This window comes from Sebastes umbrosus, chromosome 17 (assembly GCF_015220745.1).
Source record: "Sebastes umbrosus isolate fSebUmb1 chromosome 17, fSebUmb1.pri, whole genome shotgun sequence".
NCBI classification, from domain to species: Eukaryota; Metazoa; Chordata; class Actinopteri; order Perciformes; family Sebastidae; genus Sebastes; species Sebastes umbrosus.
In genome coordinates, this window is record NC_051285.1 from 18,171,553 (window position 1) to 18,183,938 (window position 12,386).

At 43.2% G+C, this 12,386-nt stretch overlaps 1 protein-coding gene and 26 non-coding genes across 34 annotated transcripts in view; 26 read left to right on the top strand and 1 right to left on the bottom strand.

Annotated features, from left to right (window-relative positions):
- The window catches only part of LOC119475743 (cilia- and flagella-associated protein 54-like), a 65,215-nt gene that overhangs the window by 2,357 nt on the left and 50,472 nt on the right, over positions 1-12,386 (bottom strand). The gene's annotated exons all lie outside the window — the stretch shown is intronic.
- Positions 113-185, top strand: trnar-acg. The gene has a single exon. It is a non-coding gene; the product is annotated as a tRNA-Arg (tRNA).
- Positions 845-917, top strand: trnar-acg. The gene has a single exon. It is a non-coding gene; the product is annotated as a tRNA-Arg (tRNA).
- trnah-gug lies at positions 1,311-1,382 on the top strand. The gene has a single exon. It is a non-coding gene; the product is annotated as a tRNA-His (tRNA).
- trnah-gug lies at positions 2,070-2,141 on the top strand. Its single transcript has one exon. It is a non-coding gene; the product is annotated as a tRNA-His (tRNA).
- Positions 2,350-2,422, top strand: trnar-acg. The gene has a single exon. It is a non-coding gene; the product is annotated as a tRNA-Arg (tRNA).
- trnar-acg lies at positions 3,109-3,181 on the top strand. The gene has a single exon. It is a non-coding gene; the product is annotated as a tRNA-Arg (tRNA).
- trnah-gug lies at positions 3,575-3,646 on the top strand. Its single transcript has one exon. It is a non-coding gene; the product is annotated as a tRNA-His (tRNA).
- trnah-gug lies at positions 4,334-4,405 on the top strand. Its single transcript has one exon. It is a non-coding gene; the product is annotated as a tRNA-His (tRNA).
- On the top strand, positions 4,614-4,686 carry trnar-acg. Its single transcript has one exon. It is a non-coding gene; the product is annotated as a tRNA-Arg (tRNA).
- Positions 5,373-5,445, top strand: trnar-acg. The gene has a single exon. It is a non-coding gene; the product is annotated as a tRNA-Arg (tRNA).
- Positions 5,839-5,910, top strand: trnah-gug. The gene has a single exon. It is a non-coding gene; the product is annotated as a tRNA-His (tRNA).
- trnar-acg lies at positions 6,119-6,191 on the top strand. The gene has a single exon. It is a non-coding gene; the product is annotated as a tRNA-Arg (tRNA).
- trnar-acg lies at positions 6,878-6,950 on the top strand. The gene has a single exon. It is a non-coding gene; the product is annotated as a tRNA-Arg (tRNA).
- On the top strand, positions 7,344-7,415 carry trnah-gug. The gene has a single exon. It is a non-coding gene; the product is annotated as a tRNA-His (tRNA).
- On the top strand, positions 7,624-7,696 carry trnar-acg. Its single transcript has one exon. It is a non-coding gene; the product is annotated as a tRNA-Arg (tRNA).
- On the top strand, positions 8,103-8,174 carry trnah-gug. The gene has a single exon. It is a non-coding gene; the product is annotated as a tRNA-His (tRNA).
- trnar-acg lies at positions 8,383-8,455 on the top strand. The gene has a single exon. It is a non-coding gene; the product is annotated as a tRNA-Arg (tRNA).
- On the top strand, positions 8,849-8,920 carry trnah-gug. The gene has a single exon. It is a non-coding gene; the product is annotated as a tRNA-His (tRNA).
- On the top strand, positions 9,129-9,201 carry trnar-acg. Its single transcript has one exon. It is a non-coding gene; the product is annotated as a tRNA-Arg (tRNA).
- Positions 9,608-9,679, top strand: trnah-gug. The gene has a single exon. It is a non-coding gene; the product is annotated as a tRNA-His (tRNA).
- Positions 9,888-9,960, top strand: trnar-acg. The gene has a single exon. It is a non-coding gene; the product is annotated as a tRNA-Arg (tRNA).
- On the top strand, positions 10,355-10,426 carry trnah-gug. The gene has a single exon. It is a non-coding gene; the product is annotated as a tRNA-His (tRNA).
- Positions 10,635-10,707, top strand: trnar-acg. Its single transcript has one exon. It is a non-coding gene; the product is annotated as a tRNA-Arg (tRNA).
- On the top strand, positions 11,114-11,185 carry trnah-gug. The gene has a single exon. It is a non-coding gene; the product is annotated as a tRNA-His (tRNA).
- trnar-acg lies at positions 11,394-11,466 on the top strand. Its single transcript has one exon. It is a non-coding gene; the product is annotated as a tRNA-Arg (tRNA).
- On the top strand, positions 12,141-12,213 carry trnar-acg. The gene has a single exon. It is a non-coding gene; the product is annotated as a tRNA-Arg (tRNA).

Sequence of the window (12,386 nt, forward strand, 5' to 3'; positions counted from 1 at the left end):
CTGCGTCAGGCCCCATATTTCCCGATTTTGAGCGGCGTTCTCTACACGACAAAAAAACACCCAGGTTTGCATGCAATGCTGCGAGAAACATGCTCATGCCAGAGCTCACGTAGGGCTAGTGGCGCAATGGATAACGCGTCTGACTACGGATCAGAAGATTCTAGGTTCGACTCCTGGCTAGCTCGTAATCACTTTAGGTTCAAAATGACTTCCTACTCGTTTCCAATGTTCCTGCTCTATAGACTGGTTATCAAAGTAAATTAACATCATCTGGAAAGAGACAAATCATGGCTAAATGGCCCTTTAAAAGCTGTCTCCAGCCAGCCACATTGATCATGGAGCCTCTGCTATTTTCTAGTGTTACTTGCTAATCACCTTTCTTTGAAAAACAAAATTCGTCCATGAAGGAACAAAATCAGCAGTGCTAGATAAACCATCCATGGAACTTGACTGTCTTTTGTAAGACATCATTTAGGAAATCCACACAGATAAAATAGTAGTAGGTTTGAGATCAAGAGCTCCAAATATATTATGGTTAGAACCAGTTACTTCAAAAGACAAGCAGCCGTGATCGTATAGTGGTTAGTACTCTGCGTTGTGGTCGCAGCAACCCAGGTTCGAATCCGGGTCACGGCAGCAGTGGGGAGCTTACTTTCTTATATGTTGTAATGTACTCCAGCCTCGGCCTTTCTTAGCATAGTTTGAAACTGGACAACTCCAGCCAATATTTTCCTGCGTCAGGCCCCATATTTCCCGATTTTGAGCGGCGTTCTCTACACGACAAAAAAACACCCAGGTTTGCATGCAATGCTGCAAGAAACATGCTCATGCCAGAGCTCACGTAGGGCTAGTGGCGCAATGGATAACGCGTCTGACTACGGATCAGAAGATTCTAGGTTGGACTCCTGGCTAGCTCGTAATCACTTTAGGTTCAAAATGACTTCCTACTCGTTTCCAATGTTCCTGCTCTATAGACTGGTTATCAAAGTAAATTAACATCATCTGGAAAGAGACAAATCATGGCTAAATGGCCCTTTAAAAGCTGTCTCCAACCAGTCACTTTCAGCCAGCCACATTGATCATGGAGCCTCTGCTATTTTCTAGTGTTACTTGCTAATCACCTTTCTTTGAAAAACAAAATTCGTCCATGAAGGAACAAAATCAGCAGTGCTAGATAAACCATCCATGGAACTTGACTGTCTTTTGTAAGACATCATTTAGGAAATCCACACAGATAAAATAGTAGTAGGTTTGAGATCAAGAGCTCCAAATATATTATGGTTAGAACCAGTTACTTCAAAAGACAAGCAGCCGTGATCGTATAGTGGTTAGTACTCTGCGTTGTGGTCGCAGCAACCCCGGTTCGAATCCGGGTCACGGCAGCAGCGGGGAGCTTACTTTCTTATATGTTGTAATGTACTCCAGCCTCGGCCTTTCTTAGCATAGTTTGAAACTGGACAACTCCAGCCAATATTTTCCTGCGTCAGGCCCCATATTTCCCGATTTTGAGGGGCGTTCTCTACACGACAAAAAAACACCCAGGTTTGCATGCAATGCTGCGAGAAACATGCTCATGCCAGAGCTCACGTAGGGCTAGTGGCGCAATGGATAAGGCGTCTGACTACGGATCAGAAGATTCTAGGTTGGACTCCTGGCTAGCTCGTAATCACTTTAGGTTCAAAATGACTTCCTACTCGTTTCCAATGTTCCTGCTCTATAGACTGGTTATCAAAGTAAATTAACATCATCTGGAAAGAGACAAATCATGGCTAAATGGCCCTTTAAAATCTGCTAAAAGCTGTCTCCAACTTTCAGTCACTTTCAGCCAGCCACATTGATCATGAAGCCTCTGCTATTTTTTAGTGTTATTTACTAATCACCTTTCTTTGAAAAACAAAATTCGTCCATGAAGGAACAAAATCAGCAGTGCTAGATAAACCATCCATGGAACTTGACTGTCTTTTGTAAGACATCATTTAGGAAATCCACACAGATAAAATAGTAGTAGGTTTGAGATCAAGAGCTCCAAATATATTATGGTTAGAACCAGTTACTTCAAAAGACAAGCAGCCATGATCGTATAGTGGTTAGTACTCTGCGTTGTGGTCGCAGCAACCCCGGTTCGAATCCGGGTCACGGCAGCAGTGGGGAGCTTACTTTCTTATATGTTGTAATGTACTCCAGCCTCGGCCTTTCTTAGCATAGTTTGAAACTGGACAACTCCAGCCAATATTTTCCTGCGTCAGGCCCCATATTTCCCGATTTTGAGCGGCGTTCTCTACACGACAAAAAAACACCCAGGTTTGCATGCAATGCTGCGAGAAACATGCTCATGCCAGAGCTCACGTAGGGCTAGTGGCGCAATGGATAACGCGTCTGACTACGGATCAGAAGATTCTAGGTTGGACTCCTGGCTAGCTCGTAATCACTTTAGGTTCAAAATGACTTCCTACTCGTTTCCAATGTTCCTGCTCTATAGACTGGTTATCAAAGTAAATTAACATCATCTGGAAAGAGACAAATCATGGCTAAATGGCCCTTTAAAATCTGCTAAAAGCTGTCTCCAACTTTCAGTCACTTTCAGCCAGCCACATTGATCATGAAGCCTCTGCTATTTTTTAGTGTTATTTGCTAATCACCTTTCTTTGAAAAACAAAATTCGTCCATGAAGGAACAAAATCAGCAGTGCTAGATAAACCATCCATGAAACTTGACTGTCTTTTGTAAGACATCATTTAGGAAATCCACACAGATAAAATAGTAGTAGGTTTGAGATCAAGAGCTCCAAATATATTATGGTTAGAACCAGTTACTTCAAAAGACAAGCAGCCGTGATCGTATAGTGGTTAGTACTCTGCGTTGTGGTCGCAGCAACCCCGGTTCGAATCTGGGTCACGGCAGCAGCGGGGAGCTTACTTTCTTATATGTTGTAATGTACTCCAGCCTCGGCCTTTCTTAGCATAGTTTGAAACTGGACAACTCCAGCCAATATTTTCCTGCGTCAGGCACCATATTTCTCGATTTTGAGCGGCGTTCTCTACACGACAAAAAAACACCCAGGTTTGCATGCAATGCTGCGAGAAACATGCTCATGCCAGAGCTCACGTAGTGCTAGTGGCGCAATGGATAACGCGTCTGACTACGGATCAGAAGATTCTAGGTTCGACTCCTGGCTAGCTCGTAATCACTTTAGGTTCAAAATGACTTCCTACTCGTTTCCAATGTTCCTGCTCTATAGACTGGTTATCAAAGCAAATTAACATCATCTGGAAAGAGACAAATCATGGCTAAATGGCCCTTTAAAAGCTGTCTCCAACCAGTCACTTTCAGCCAGCCACATTGATCATGGAGCCTCTGCTATTTTCTAGTGTTACTTGCTAATCACCTTTCTTTGAAAAACAAAATTCGTCCATGAAGGAACAAAATCAGCAGTGCTAGATAAACCATCCATGGAACTTGACTGTCTTTTGTAAGACATCATTTAGGAAATCCACACAGATAAAATAGTAGTAGGTTTGAGATCAAGAGCTCCAAATATATTATGGTTAGAACCAGTTACTTCAAAAGACAAGCAGCCGTGATCGTATAGTGGTTAGTACTCTGCGTTGTGGTCGCAGCAACCCCGGTTCGAATCCGGGTCACGGCAGCAGTGGGGAGCTTACTTTCTTATATGTTGTAATGTACTCCAGCCTCGGCCTTTCTTAGCATAGTTTGAAACTGGACAACTCCAGCCAATATTTTCCTGCGTCAGGCCCCATATTTCTCGATTTTGAGCGGCGTTCTCTACACGACAAAAAAACACCCAGGTTTGCATGCAATGCTGCGAGAAACATGCTCATGCCAGAGCTCACGTAGGGCTAGTGGCGCAATGGATAAAGCGTCTGACTACGGATCAGAAGATTCTAGGTTCGACTCCTGGCTAGCTCGTAATCACTTTAGGTTCAAAATGACTTCCTACTCGTTTCCAATGTTCCTGCTCTATAGACTGGTTATCAAAGTAAATTAACATCATCTGGAAAGAGACAAATCATGGCTAAATGGCCCTTTAAAATCTGCTAAAAGCTGTCTCCAACTTTCAGTCACTTTCAGCCAGCCACATTGATCATGAAGCCTCTGCTATTTTTTAGTGTTATTTCCTAATCACCTTTCTTTGAAAAACAAAATTCGTCCATGAAGGAACAAAATCAGCAGTGCTAGATAAACCATCCATGGAACTTGACTGTCTTTTGTAAGACATCATTTAGGAAATCCACACAGATAAAATAGTAGTAGGTTTGAGATCAAGAGCTCCAAATATATTATGGTTAGAACCAGTTACTTCAAAAGACAAGCAGCCGTGATCGTATAGTGGTTAGTACTCTGCGTTGTGGTCGCAGCAACCCCGGTTCGAATCCGGGTCACGGCAGCAGTGGGGAGCTTACTTTCTTATATGTTGTAATGTACTCCAGCCTCGGCCTTTCTTAGCATAGTTTGAAACTGGACAACTCCAGCCAATATTTTCCTGCGTCAGGCCCCATATTTCCCGATTTTGAGCGGCGTTCTCTACACGACAAAAAAACACCCAGGTTTGCATGCAATGCTGCGAGAAACATGCTCATGCCAGAGCTCACGTAGGGCTAGTGGCGCAATGGATAATGCGTCTGACTACGAATCAGAAGATTCTAGGTTCGACTCCTGGCTAGCTCGTAATCACTTTAGGTTCAAAATGACTTCCTACTCGTTTCCAATGTTCCTGCTCTATAGACTGGTTATCAAAGTAAATTAACATCATCTGGAAAGAGACAAATCATGGCTAAATGGCCCTTTAAAATCTGCTAAAAGCTGTCTCCAACTTTCAGTCACTTTCAGCCAGCCACATTGATCATGAAGCCTCTGCTATTTTTTAGTGTTATTTGCTAATCACCTTTCTTTGAAAAACAAAATTCGTCCATGAAGGAACAAAATCAGCAGTGCTAGATAAACCATCCATGAAACTTGACTGTCTTTTGTAAGACATCATTTAGGAAATCCACACAGATAAAATAGTAGTAGGTTTGAGATCAAGAGCTCCAAATATATTATGGTTAGAACCAGTTACTTCAAAAGACAAGCAGCCGTGATCGTATAGTGGTTAGTACTCTGCGTTGTGGCCCCAGCAACCCCGGTTCGAATCTGGGTCACGGCAGCAGCGGGGAGCTTACTTTCTTATATGTTGTAATGTACTCCAGCCTCGGCCTTTCTTAGCATAGTTTGAAACTGGACAACTCCAGCCAATATTTTCCTGCGTCAGGCCCCATATTTCTCGATTTTGAGCGGCGTTCTCTACACGACAAAAAAACACCCAGGTTTGCATGCAATGCTGCGAGAAACATGCTCATGCCAGAGCTCACGTAGGGCTAGTGGCGCAATGGATAACGCGTCTGACTACGGATCAGAAGATTCTAGGTTCGACTCCTGGCTAGCTCGTAAGCACTTTAGGTTCAAAATGACTTCCTACTCGTTTCCAATGTTCCTGCTCTATAGACTGGTTATCAAAGTAAATTAACATCATCTGGAAAGAGACAAATCATGGCTAAATGGCCCTTTAAAAGCTGTCTCCAACCAGTCACTTTCAGCCAGCCACATTGATCATGGAGCCTCTGCTATTTTCTAGTGTTACTTGCTAATCACCTTTCTTTGAAAAACAAAATTCGTCCATGAAGGAACAAAATCAGCAGTGCTAGATAAACCATCCATGGAACTTGACTGTCTTTTGTAAGACATCATTTAGGAAATCCACACAGATAAAATAGTAGTAGGTTTGAGATCAAGAGCTCCAAATATATTATGGTTAGAACCAGTTACTTCAAAAGACAAGCAGCCGTGATCGTATAGTGGTTAGTACTCTGCGTTGTGGTCGCAGCAACCCCGGTTCGAATCCGGGTCACGGCAGCAGTGGGGAGCTTACTTTCTTATATGTTGTAATGTACTCCAGCCTCGGCCTTTCTTAGCATAGTTTGAAACTGGACAACTCCAGCCAATATTTTCCTGCGTCAGGCCCCATATTTCCCGATTTTGAGCGGCGTTCTCTACACGACAAAAAAACACCCAGGTTTGCATGCAATGCTGCGAGAAACATGCTCATGCCAGAGCTCACGTAGGGCTAGTGGCGCAATGGATAACGCGTCTGACTACGGATCAGAAGATTCTAGGTTCGACTCCTGGCTAGCTCGTAATCACTTTAGGTTCAAAATGACTTCCTACTCGTTTCCAATGTTCCTGCTCTATAGACTGGTTATCAAAGTAAATTAACATCATCTGGAAAGAGACAAATCATGGCTAAATGGCCCTTTAAAATCTGCTAAAAGCTGTCTCCAACTTTCAGTCACTTTCAGCCAGCCACATTGATCATGAAGCCTCTGCTATTTTTTAGTGTTATTTGCTAATCACCTTTCTTTGAAAAACAAAATTCGTCCATGAAGGAACAAAATCAGCAGTGCTAGATAAACCATCCATGAAACTTGACTGTCTTTTGTAAGACATCATTTAGGAAATCCACACAGATAAAATAGTAGTAGGTTTGAGATCAAGAGCTCCAAATATATTATGGTTAGAACCAGTTACTTCAAAAGACAAGCAGCCGTGATCGTATAGTGGTTAGTACTCTGCGTTGTGGCCCCAGCAACCCCGGTTCGAATCTGGGTCACGGCAGCAGCGGGGAGCTTACTTTCTTATATGTTGTAATGTACTCCAGCCTCGGCCTTTCTTAGCATAGTTTGAAACTGGACAACTCCAGCCAATATTTTCCTGCGTCAGGCCCCATATTTCTCGATTTTGAGCGGCGTTCTCTACACGACAAAAAAACACCCAGGTTTGCATGCAATGCTGCGAGAAACATGCTCATGCCAGAGCTCACGTAGGGCTAGTGGCGCAATGGATAACGCGTCTGACTACGGATCAGAAGATTCTAGGTTCGACTCCTGGCTAGCTCGTAAGCACTTTAGGTTCAAAATGACTTCCTACTCGTTTCCAATGTTCCTGCTCTATAGACTGGTTATCAAAGTAAATTAACATCATCTGGAAAGAGACAAATCATGGCTAAATGGCCCTTTAAAAGCTGTCTCCAACCAGTCACTTTCAGCCAGCCACATTGATCATGGAGCCTCTGCTATTTTCTAGTGTTACTTGCTAATCACCTTTCTTTGAAAAACAAAATTCGTCCATGAAGGAACAAAATCAGCAGTGCTAGATAAACCATCCATGGAACTTGACTGTCTTTTGTAAGACATCATTTAGGAAATCCACACAGATAAAATAGTAGTAGGTTTGAGATCAAGAGCTCCAAATATATTATGGTTAGAACCAGTTACTTCAAAAGACAAGCAGCCGTGATCGTATAGTGGTTAGTACTCTGCGTTGTGGTCGCAGCAACCCCGGTTCGAATCCGGGTCACGGCAGCAGTGGGGAGCTTACTTTCTTATATGTTGTAATGTACTCCAGCCTCGGCCTTTCTTAGCATAGTTTGAAACTGGACAACTCCAGCCAATATTTTCCTGCGTCAGGCCCCATATTTCTCGATTTTGAGCGGCGTTCTCTACACGACAAAAAAACACCCAGGTTTGCATGCAATGCTGCGAGAAACATGCTCATGCCAGAGCTCACGTAGGGCTAGTGGCGCAATGGATAACGCGTCTGACTACGGATCAGAAGATTCTAGGTTCGACTCCTGGCTAGCTCGTAATCACTTTAGGTTCAAAATGACTTCCTACTCGTTTCCAATGTTCCTGCTCTATAGACTGGTTATCAAAGTAAATTAACATCATCTGGAAAGAGACAAATCATGGCTAAATGGCCCTTTAAAATCTGCTAAAAGCTGTCTCCAACTTTCAGTCACTTTCAGCCAGCCACATTGATCATGAAGCCTCTGCTATTTTTTAGTGTTATTTGCTAATCACCTTTCTTTGAAAAACAAAATTCGTCCATGAAGGAACAAAATCAGCAGTGCTAGATAAACCATCCATGGAACTTGACTGTCTTTTGTAAGACATCATTTAGGAAATCCACACAGATAAAATAGTAGTAGGTTTGAGATCAAGAGCTCCAAATATATTATGGTTAGAACCAGTTACTTCAAAAGACAAGCAGCCGTGATCGTATAGTGGTTAGTACTCTGCGTTGTGGTCGCAGCAACCCCGGTTCGAATCCGGGTCACGGCAGCAGTGGGGAGCTTACTTTCTTATATGTTGTAATGTACTCCAGCCTCGGCCTTTCTTAGCATAGTTTGAAACTGGACAACTCCAGCCAATATTTTCCTGCGTCAGGCCCCATATTTCTCGATTTTGAGCGGCGTTCTCTACACGACAAAAAAACACCCAGGTTTGCATGCAATGCTGCGAGAAACATGCTCATGCCAGAGCTCACGTAGGGCTAGTGGCGCAATGGATAACGCGTCTGACTACGGATCAGAAGATTCTAGGTTCGACTCCTGGCTAGCTTGTAATCACTTTAGGTTCAAAATGACTTCCTACTCGTTTCCAATGTTCCTGCTCTATAGACTGGTTATCAAAGTAAATTAACATCATCTGGAAAGAGACAAATCATGGCTAAATGGCCCTTTAAAAGCTGTCTCCAACCAGTCACTTTCAGCCAGCCACATTGATCATGGAGCCTCTGCTATTTTCTAGTGTTACTTGCTAATCACCTTTCTTTGAAAAACAAAATTCGTCCATGAAGGAACAAAATCAGCAGTGCTAGATAAACCATCCATGGAACTTGACTGTCTTTTGTAAGACATCATTTAGGAAATCCACACAGATAAAATAGTAGTAGGTTTGAGATCAAGAGCTCCAAATATATTATGGTTAGAACCAGTTACTTCAAAAGACAAGCAGCCGTGATCGTATAGTGGTTAGTACTCTGCGTTGTGGTCGCAGCAACCCCGGTTCGAATCCGGGTCACGGCAGCAGTGGGGAGCTTACTTTCTTATATGTTGTAATGTACTCCAGCCTCGGCCTTTCTTAGCATAGTTTGAAACTGGACAACTCCAGCCAATATTTTCCTGCGTCAGGCCCCATATTTCCCGATTTTGAGCGGCGTTCTCTACACGACAAAGAAACACCCAGGTTTGCATGCAATGCTGCGACAAACATGCTCATGCCAGAGCTCACGTAGGGCTAGTGGCGCAATGGATAACGCGTCTGACTACGGATCAGAAGATTCTAGGTTCGACTCCTGGCTAGCTCGTAATCACTTTAGGTTCAAAATGACTTCCTACTCGTTTCCAATGTTCCTGCTCTATAGACTGGTTATCAAAGTAAATTAACATCATCTGGAAAAAGACAAATCATGGCTAAATGGCCCTTTAAAATCTGCTAAAAGCTGTCTCCAACTTTCAGTTACTTTCAGCCAGCCACATTGATCATGGAGCCTCTGCTATTTTCTAGTGTTACTTGCTAATCACCTTTCTTTGAAAAACAAAATTCGTCCATGAAGGAACAAAATCAGCAGTGCTAGATAAACCATCCATGGAACTTGACTGTCTTTTGTAAGACATCATTTAGGAAATCCACACAGATAAAATAGTAGTAGGTTTGAGATCAAGAGCTCCAAATATATTATGGTTAGAACCAGTTACTTCAAAAGACAAGCAGCCGTGATCGTATAGTGGTTAGTACTCTGCGTTGTGGTCGCAGCAACCCCGGTTCGAATCCGGGTCACGGCAGCAGTGGGGAGCTTACTTTCTTATATGTTGTAATGTACTCCAGCCTCGGCCTTTCTTAGCATAGTTTGAAACTGGACAACTCCAGCCAATATTTTCCTGCGTCAGGCCCCATATTTCCCGATTTTGAGCGGCGTTCTCTACACGACAAAGAAACACCCAGGTTTGCATGCAATGCTGCGACAAACATGCTCATGCCAGAGCTCACGTAGGGCTAGTGGCGCAATGGATAACGCGTCTGACTACGGATCAGAAGATTCTAGGTTCGACTCCTGGCTAGCTCGTAATCACTTTAGGTTCAAAATGACTTCCTACTCGTTTCCAATGTTCCTGCTCTATAGACTGGTTATCAAAGTAAATTAACATCATCTGGAAAGAGAAATCATGGCTAAATGGCCCTTTAAAAGCTGTCTCCAACTTTCAGTTACTTTCAGCCAGCCACATTGATCATGGAGCCTCTGCTATTTTCTAGTGTTACTTGCTAATCACCTTTCTTTGAAAAACAAAATTCGTCCATGAAGGAACAAAATCAGCAGTGCTAGATAAACCATCCATGGAACTTGACTGTCTTTTGTAAGACATCATTTAGGAAATCCACACAGATAAAATAGTAGTAGGTTTGAGATCAAGAGCTCCAAATATATTATGGTTAGAACCAGTTACTTCAAAAGACAAGCAGCCGTGATCGTATAGTGGTTAGTACTCTGCGTTGTGGTCGCAGCAACCCCGGTTCGAATCCGGGTCACGGCAGCAGTGGGGAGCTTACTTTCTTATATGTTGTAATGTACTCCAGCCTCGGCCTTTCTTAGCATAGTTTGAAACTGGACAACTCCAGCCAATATTTTCCTGCGTCAGGCCCCATATTTCCCGATTTTGAGCGGCGTTCTCTACACGACAAAGAAACACCCAGGTTTGCATGCAATGCTGCGACAAACATGCTCATGCCAGAGCTCACGTAGGGCTAGTGGCGCAATGGATAACGCGTCTGACTACGGATCAGAAGATTCTAGGTTCGACTCCTGGCTAGCTCGTAATCACTTTAGGTTCAAAATGACTTCCTACTCGTTTCCAATGTTCCTGCTCTATAGACTGGTTATCAAAGTAAATTAACATCATCTGGAAAAAGACAAATCATGGCTAAATGGCCCTTTAAAATCTGCTAAAAGCTGTCTCCAACTTTCAGTTACTTTCAGCCAGCCACATTGATCATGGAGCCTCTGCTATTTTCTAGTGTTACTTGCTAATCACCTTTCTTTGAAAAACAAAATTCGTCCATGAAGGAACAAAATCAGCAGTGCTAGATAAACCATCCATGGAACTTGACTGTCTTTTGTAAGACATCATTTAGGAAATCCACACAGATAAAATAGTAGTAGGTTTGAGATCAAGAGCTCCAAATATATTATGGTTAGAACCAGTTACTTCAAAAGACAAGCAGCCGTGATCGTATAGTGGTTAGTACTCTGCGTTGTGGTCGCAGCAACCCCGGTTCGAATCCGGGTCACGGCAGCAGTGGGGAGCTTACTTTCTTATATGTTGTAATGTACTCCAGCCTCGGCCTTTCTTAGCATAGTTTGAAACTGGACAACTCCAGCCAATATTTTCCTGCGTCAGGCCCCATATTTCCCGATTTTGAGCGGCGTTCTCTACACGACAAAGAAACACCCAGGTTTGCATGCAATGCTGCGACAAACATGCTCATGCCAGAGCTCACGTAGGGCTAGTGGCGCAATGGATAACGCGTCTGACTACGGATCAGAAGATTCTAGGTTCGACTCCTGGCTAGCTCGTAATCACTTTAGGTTCAAAATGACTTCCTACTCGTTTCCAATGTTCCTGCTCTATAGACTGGTTATCAAAGTAAATTAACATCATCTGGAAAGAGAAATCATGGCTAAATGGCCCTTTAAAAGCTGTCTCCAACTTTCAGTTACTTTCAGCCAGCCACATTGATCATGGAGCCTCTGCTATTTTCTAGTGTTACTTGCTAATCACCTTTCTTTGAAAAACAAAATTCGTCCATGAAGGAACAAAATCAGCAGTGCTAGATAAACCATCCATGGAACTTGACTGTCTTTTGTAAGACATCATTTAGGAAATCCACACAGATAAAATAGTAGTAGGTTTGAGATCAAGAGCTCCAAATATATTATGGTTAGAACCAGTTACTTCAAAAGACAAGCAGCCGTGATCGTATAGTGGTTAGTACTCTGCGTTGTGGCCCCAGCAACCCCGGTTCGAATCTGGGTCACGGCAGCAGCGGGGAGCTTACTTTCTTATATGTTGTAATGTACTCCAGCCTCGGCCTTTCTTAGCATAGTTTGAAACTGGACAACTCCAGCCAATATTTTCCTGCGTCAGGCCCCATATTTCTCGATTTTGAGCGGCGTTCTCTACACGACAAAAAAACACCCAGGTTTGCATGCAATGCTGCGAGAAACATGCTCATGCCAGAGCTCACGTAGGGCTAGTGGCGCAATGGATAACGCGTCTGACTACGGATCAGAAGATTCTAGGTTCGACTCCTGGCTAGCTCGTAAGCACTTTAGGTTCAAAATGACTTCCTACTCGTTTCCAATGTTCCTGCTCTATAGACTGGTTATCAAAGTAAATTAACATCATCTGGAAAGAGACAAATCATGGCTAAATGGCCCTTTAAAAGCTGTCTCCAACCAGTCACTTTCAGCCAGCCACATTGATCATGGAGCCT